The following is an 8,263-nucleotide window of genomic DNA, read 5'->3' on the forward strand; positions in this document are numbered from 1 at the left end:
ATGAGAGAAAAAATGACTGGTCAGATAAACAAATGTTACAGCTGAGCTGTTGTCTCAGAGAAACAGAGTAGTGTAGCCATTAATGTGGATGTATCTAGACAATAGATTATGATATCTAGATATACAAATCTGGCACCACACTTCCTTTAATAAGCAAATCATCCCACCCCCCAATACAAGATTGATGAATATTTAAATGATTTTCAGTATTAGTTTATCAGTGCTATGTAAATAAATGACTTGGAAAGCATTTCTGATGGGACATTTTGATATTTGCATATCTGTAATCATTGATATAAATTGGAGAAGTCTGTAAAAGCAGAAAGAAAAGTGTAAATATTGTGTGCTTTGTCTAATAACCAAACCCATTTTAATAATAATTGAGCCTGTGCCTGAAGATCAAAACAGAATTTGATGGGTGCTGGGGTATGTTTCATTTGTTTCACTTTATGAAGTACAGGCATCCTGAGGGAGGAGAAAGATCTGGACTAAATTTATAACACAAATAATGTAAAATGCCTTTTTGATGTGTTGAGATGTGGAAGTTCTTTAAGAACAGGAAGAAAAATAAACATAAATGTTAAAGGTTAAGAATAAGCAATCTCAAGCAGTCATTGACTTTCAGATGCAGACCACCATTATCTTGATATTGCCACCTCTCTGTGTTAGTATGGCTGTGAGTCCTTTGCAGTTTTATTCATTGCTTCTCCCCATGCTCTTTGATTTTTATTCTGGTGTTTGATAGATGCTCCAGTTAAAAAAGGACTCTATATAAAATATGTCCTAAAACTGGAACACATTTATGGATGGGTGCGAAGGACCAGTTTGAGAGGAGAGGCATTTTTCCAGTATGTCTTTTCCAAAGAAAAAAAAAGGAAAATGCTTAAGCAATAAACACAGATAAATTATATAGCCTTTCTGAAGTGATTTTGAACAAGGAGAAATCAAACCTTTTTACTGAGATGGAGCAAAAGTAATGTATCACCAGAGAGCAACTGGTGACAAGTCATTGATTTTAATAGCATAACAATGGTCAATTGAGAACGTGGCTGAAACTCTCCTGAAGTTCTGAAAATGAGCTGAGAAAGTGGATCTTGCCAAAACTTGTCCATCCCTGTTAACACAAGGATCTTTTATTATTGAGCAAGACATTCATTCTCTTATCATCAGTCTCTTTATAATCAAGAGCAAGAACAATACCTCACAAGCACATCTGTTTCTGTTAAAGTTGCTGTTAGTATTGTGAAAGAGTCGCATTTCTTCCAGACGTGTCTGTTTAATATTTTCTTTGTATTGTTTTCAAAGTTCTTCTGGAGTTATCCTTGCTTGATTTATTTCCTAGTATTGATCAGTTTCTTGTTTAAGATAAAACAGTTGTTCAGCTATATCTTTGACAATCAACAGTAATCAATCAAATGAGCTTTTATGTAGTACTTCTGACCACTTTGTATTTTGTGCTTTTCTCAAGCTATGCAGGGTCAGATGTATCAGTTCAGTTAAGTTTTCTGAAGGGCTCAGTATCTGCAGGGAAGGACAGATTTTCAGGAGAGGGTCATTCCCATTCAGACTACAAAATAACTGACTTGACACTAAAATTGAGCTCATACTCGTGCTAAAAGATTCGCAAACCTGACAACACTTGTGCACCCTATAAATATGCACTCATGGCTACAGGAATAGATTGGAGGGGTTTTAGGTTTTGCAGCATGTAGGAGGAGGCACCTATTTAATTCTACATGGTCCAAATGAAGACATCTGTGCTTGAATATGTCATCCCTATTTTCATTCTCTGAAGAATATATATACACCCCTTCTTCAGTCGGGAGAAATCAGCATTTATATTGCATGATTCATCTCCTCTTGACTTAGAAAAGAGATCAGAAGAAACTCATTCTCAAAGTGCTTATTTCTGTTGATTCATTATAGAGGAAGCCTATCATGAAAAGGCCGTATTTTTTTATATATACCTATATATACACACATAATATGTACACACACACTGCAGTTGGACTTAAGTGGTTTAATAAAACCAAGATCTCTTCCTTATATTTGACATACCTAACATTAAGGTGATTGTGTTACATATGCTATTTAAAGGCATTACTCTCTAAACAGTATTGTTTTCTTCAAATTTCAGCAACAGCATTCAGAACATGGGCTTAGAGTTGATTGCTTTTTAACTTGGGTAGAAAACAAGTAATGAGCCAGAATGACAGTCACCCTGTGCCTCCAATGACAAGAAATAGGAAGTTGTATCCGTGAGAGTTCATAACTTTATACGATGATATTTTCTCAAAAACCTTTCCCTTTCTTTCTGTTCCTAGATGGGGGAACATCGTTGGAATGATCCTAAATGTGGCCATACAGGTTCACATACAGCTGCTAGAAAACCACAAACAAAAGGGTTAAGAATAAACACTGTCAAACACAATAATAAGTTGGAGGAAGCCGCATAGGTGATGCAGTAAAGTGGCATTTTCTGGTTTAAATGTAAATTCAAGAAATCTATCTTCATAAGAGGTTGGTTTTGGAAGATCAACATGTATTTTTTGTTACTAGTATACTTGGAAGTTATCCATGCAACATCCTGATGACAAGTTTTATTTGCTTGATCTACTTGCCTAAAGACTCCTTAAAGCTTCAGCTGAATACAGAATCATAGAACAGTTAGGGTTGGAAAGAACCTTAAGATCATCCAGTTCCAACCCCACTGCCATGGCCAGGGACACCTCACACTAAACCATGTCAGAGGAAAGCAGTGCTGCTCTGTACTGGTAAAATGGACAGTGTATGTATTGTCATGCCTGGTGGTACTACAGGCTTCTTACAATTTCAGGGTAACAGAAAGATACAGTCCGAGTTGGGTGAAGCCTGTGCATCCTAAGATGTAGATATAAAAGTTGTCCAGTGGGAGGACATAAATAGGGACCAGGATTTCAGGAAAAAATCAATTTGTCTGGTGGTCCTGCAGGATAAGTTGCAGTGAACAGACAGCTTCATTGCATGAGGGAGGAAAGAGTTGCAGTCTGTGATCAGCTGCGAAGGAAAGAGATGTACATAGACTTGCTAAGGTCTGCGAGACCTCAGAGACAAGCAGCCCTGAGAGACAAGCAGGGAGAACAGGAGACTAAACCGGATTTTATTGAAAGCCTACTCAGTATGGGCAGAAGTTTGAGTGACTAGTACTGGATACACAGCCCTTTACTGCTTGGCCAGGTTCTAATGCCTGGGATTGATAAAAAACCCTTCGGGCAGAGGAATGTATATGTCAGGGGTATATTGGTATGTTTTGCTCTGTTTGTGTCTGCCAATTGCTGAAATAACTGAGTTTGCACAAACAATAAAGTACTGCTTCATTAGGGATATTTAATGTACAGGTGTATGTGGTACAACAAAATCCTGGTGACTGAAGCACAGCGGTACTTTTTGGAAGTGTCCTTGGGCTCCACGCTGGCATCCCTCTTAAATACACTTTCCTCTGTGTTTTGTTCACTGTTTGCTCTTTGTGTACTCTTGAGAACAAAGTGAATGACATCAGGACTTTCAGAGAGGTAAGTGATTATCAGCCTCTGCGATGCGTGATTTGTAAAACATAAAAATAGAACTGCCCTTTCACCCACAGCTGGCTCAGATGAATGAGCTAAATCCCATCTTCAGTGTTTTCAGATGCCTGTAATGTGCTGCTTACTGGCAGAGCACATGCCTCATCTGCCTTTCCCCACATAAGCTAGCTCTGAAAGGTAGGAGGTACCTAGAGACAACACTCAGTACAGCAATATACTCATGGGGAAAAACTGAGATTGATTTTTTTTATCTGGACTAGGGTTTTAGCATTTACACTGTTTTGCTAGGATTGCAACCCTATATTTGCACAGGATGTTTATGGTTATTATATTGGACATCTCATCTATATTTGCAGAACATGCTGATGGCTTTTTTTTTTCTTGAGAGTCAGCTGTTATTTTTCCCCTCCTAGGGAATGACAATGATGCTATTTTAAGAGCTGATACTTGTAGTCAAAAGACTCATTTCACCAAGACCCTCAACACATTTATGCTGACAGCACACTGACCTGCTAACTCAAGACTTTTAGGAAGACATAACATCTCTTACAGAGAATTCAAGGCAAGATTGATGCAAAAACTCTGCTAGCAAGATAAAATATTATCCCATAATGCCGCCTGTCCTTGAGCAAGACGTCTCCCCCAAATGGAAAGCCTGTTATGTCCAGAATTTTAGGGTAGCATTACTACCTAAAAATTTAGGTAGCAAATTGTGTTTACTCTCCAGATGATGCCTATAAAGACAGGAGTGTGTCTTGTAGCTGCATAAGCCAAGTGCTGCAGCTAACATCTGGGGCACATGTATGTGCTTTGTATGCTTTCTAGAATAGGAAGCCATATTTTATTTTTTCAGCTGAACATACCAACAGGTACCATAGGGGTGAAGGCATCCATTTCAGATCTCCTTATTGAACCTTTAATGAAAACTTGTACTCTTCCATCAATCAGGAGGCCAGTCTGCCAGTAAGCACTGAAGGTGCTGATCTCTGCTAGATACTCTTTTCAATTCACTGCTTGCTGTAAATAGGATTTTGCCAAAACTAAAGCAAAAATATGAAGCATAGAGCTGCATTGCTGTGCTTTTGTATGGCTTCATTTTCACAGAGAAAACCAATTGATCATACTACACAGTGGAGTGTAACTCTCAATCTCTCCCACTGAACTGGCTCTCAGATTCACAGGTATGACAAGAAAGCTTCCCTTTTTCTTCCCGTGGATGGAGGGGTAACGCACACTTGACCACAAATACAAATCTCAATGCACCAGAACCTACTTGGGAAACAGAAGGGGTACATCTTCAAAGGGAAGAATTGTCTGAAGTCAGAAGCCACAGCTTCCTCTTGCCACTGGTAGTGCCATAACCACAAAAGAGAGTAAATCTGTAATATGCTTAACAAGGTGTATGTTTTCCCACAGCTCCTGAGCACAGTTATGGTTCTGTGAGAGCAATCACGCTGCCAAACATCTTTCTACCTCCCCAATCATGTTTAAATCAATTGGGTTTTTTTTGTGGAAAATCAGCAGGATGATTCTATGATGCATGGCTGAAAACAATACAATCATAGAATCATAGAATAGTTAGGGTTGGAAAGGAACTTAAGATCATACAGTTCCACCCACCCGCCATGGGCAGGGACATCTCACACTAAACCATCTCACCCAAGGCCTTGTCCAACCTGGCCTTGAACACCGCCAGGGATGGAGCATTCACAACCTCCCTGGGCAACCTGGGGATAAGTAACCTGTTCCATCTTCTGTCACTGGAGGAGTGGAGGGGCCTGGACTGAAAGCTCCTTTATATTTTTCCAGTCTGACTTACAAAGTTTGAACAATGCAGCTTCAGCTGTGACCTTCTAGAGTGTGGTGGACTGACCGTGACTGAACGCCAGGTGCCCACCAAAGCTGCTTTGTCACTCCCCTTCCTCAGCTGGTCAGGGGAGAGAAAATAGAACAAAAGGCTCATTGATCAAAATAAGAACAGAAAGAGATCATTCACCAGTGACTGTCATGAGCAAAACAGACTCAATTTGGGGAAATTGAGCCTTCCGCTTCTAGGATCTGTTCCACATTTCCGCTGAATGACCTAATATCAACAAGTACCACACCAAAACCACATGGAACTTCTTAAATGTGTTGTGACAGTTACACCTTAAATACACATGGCTTTAGGGTCATTTTGGAATACGTTGTTTTATTTTCAACTTCCCTTTGCAGTGTGCATAGTAAAAAAAGGGTTATGGTCACAGGAGCGCATTGGTAGTTTCCCTCATGCTTAACAGTGGTACCAAATTCACAGCTCACCATCATCTTCCTTCTTCCTTGCTATCCTTGTTTCATACTATTTTTTGTTAAGAACATGATAGAGGCTTTGAGATCTCTAATGCTTTATCAAATTCAGCTTAAAACCGCTTAAAAGGTCAAAAGTTGACTGGAGCAGGAGATGAACAACGTGATCACATAAATCTTGTCTTCAAAGGACAGCAGGAGAAAACCATGCCATTTGAAATCAAAAAGCCAATTCTTAATCTGGTTTTAAGTGGGCTTTAATCCACCTTGCGGGAAAAAAATCCCTGCCTCGATCTATTCCTTCTGTCTTGTTTTTCCTTACTAATGATGGTTCTATTAATCTTTGATTTTCAAAGTATTTTTATAATATTAGGATTATTATGTGAAGAGTAGAAATTAGAGAATTTGCTTGATTAGTATTTAGTTCAATTTGCTTTGAAATTCTGTTTTGAAACATTTTGTTGTTGTCTTTGTGCAATGGGAAACTGCACTTCTTCCATTATTTTCTAGATAACCATCAAATCACCAGTTACTCCTAGTTCACTGTTTTTTTTCTTTTAAATATCTGAAAATCTGTGTTACCCAGACTAAGCCTTAGCTTTACGCCCTCAGTAGTGAAAGGTACATGAAGGATGCATTTGGGGAGGGAGGAACTTACTCCTTGCCATGCTTGGTGGACAGCTTTCCCACACAAAAGGACAAGGCATACATGATGTGATCTGACTGCAGTCACTCCCACACTCTTGCATTCAGAATTCCTTCTACACTACCATATGTCAATTTTGCCTTTATTCCCCTGTTTTTGTTCTTCTTTTAATTGGTATTTTCAGCTGGCCTTCACTTTCTAACTGGCTGGGATGAATCCAGCAATATATAATTCAGTGCCAGCGTTTGACCTCAACTCTTGTTATCCGACACTATTTTTGGATTTCTTTATATAGGTTATTTCCTTCTTATTTATTTATTTCTGGCTGACATATAGCAGCATTCATCAGAGCATGCTGATCACTGTAAGCTGCTCTCTGTAATTAGACTTTTTTAATTAAAACAGATTAAGATGAGTTATTTACATGAAATCAGCTTTGCTACTAAGAAACCTTTATTGGTATTTACATGATTGCCTTCTGCACATTTGCTTTTATAATTATACACATGTTAGCTGTTAATGGAATGAAAAGGGCGCTAGGACCTAATGTTTTTAATCTGCAGTCATTTACATCCCAAAGTTGCCAAATAGGTACTTGGCTAAAGACAGGTTTTCAGTGGAATAGTGAGGATGGTTTTCATTTATCCAGTCATGAAGATACACTTGTACTCCTATGTATTTTCAACTGTACTGAAAGACAACTAGAGCATCTTAACAGTAACTAAACCTCCTTCACAAAGACAATGCTTATGAACAATGGCAAACAAAAGACCACCTGCAGTTCAGCACATATCCCTTTAAAATTAGTGAAGTTCTCTGACAAGGCAGTAGACTTTGCTGTAGAGGTATTTTTAGAGGAGGCAATTATATTTTTTCCCCAGCAAAAGCACTCTTAAAGCAGCCTGCACTGCACAACTAGAATCTGTGGAAAAGAATGGTTGCTGGTTTACATGTTGAAGTAGGAAATGTAGGAAAGCATAATTCAGGGAAAAATGTCAAGTTTGTTATACTTCAGCTGGGAGGAGAATGTGATGTTGACATCCAACTGCTGTATTAGTGGTACCCACTCTACCATTCTAAATACATCTCCTTTGTTACCCTGAGATGAGTGAATTCAGATTTGCCTCCCTCGCTACTGAAATACATTAAAACGTGTGAAGAGTCTCTTGAACAAGAGGATAACACAATTTACATGAGAAGCGCATAACCACAATGCTTGTAGGCGCTCTCTCTAACGCTTAAAAAACAGACTGACCTCAGGACACAAACTCTATTGAAAAACAGATCTAACAAAGGACAGGTTTGAAAAACCCAACCACACGAGACCTCCAGCCCCTTCCAAAATCAGAAGAAGCTGAGAGGTTTGCAATGTGATTCCATCACGCTTCTTGTATTTCAGCGTATCTGGTGACACAGCCTCAGAAAGCCCACTTGGGAAGTTAAGATACGGTCACAGTAATCCTGGTGTCTTTAGATGGACTTGGTTCTCAGGTTTCAGCATATGCTTGTCTTCAGAAACTCTTTTAAAAAGAGAGAGAAGAGGGAAAGAGAGATGGAGCAAGGGAACTGTCCAGGTCTTGCTCAACAGAGGATGGGAATACCCTAGTCACTCTGCCCTCCATTTACACTTGCCAAAATTGGAATTTCCAAGTATTTCCAACCAGCTCTCATTGTAAGCAGCTGTACACCTGTTTATATGACCAGCCCAGTGATCAGATTCTCAGATACAGAGCTTATGAGCTGTATGTGAAAATCAATGAACTTCCAT

This window comes from Neopsephotus bourkii, unplaced genomic scaffold, assembly GCF_033783945.1.
Source record: "Neopsephotus bourkii isolate Nb327-2 ecotype Australia unplaced genomic scaffold, CSIRO-AGI_Nbou_v1 NB_1797, whole genome shotgun sequence".
In the NCBI taxonomy this organism is placed as follows: domain Eukaryota; kingdom Metazoa; phylum Chordata; class Aves; order Psittaciformes; family Psittacidae; genus Neopsephotus; species Neopsephotus bourkii.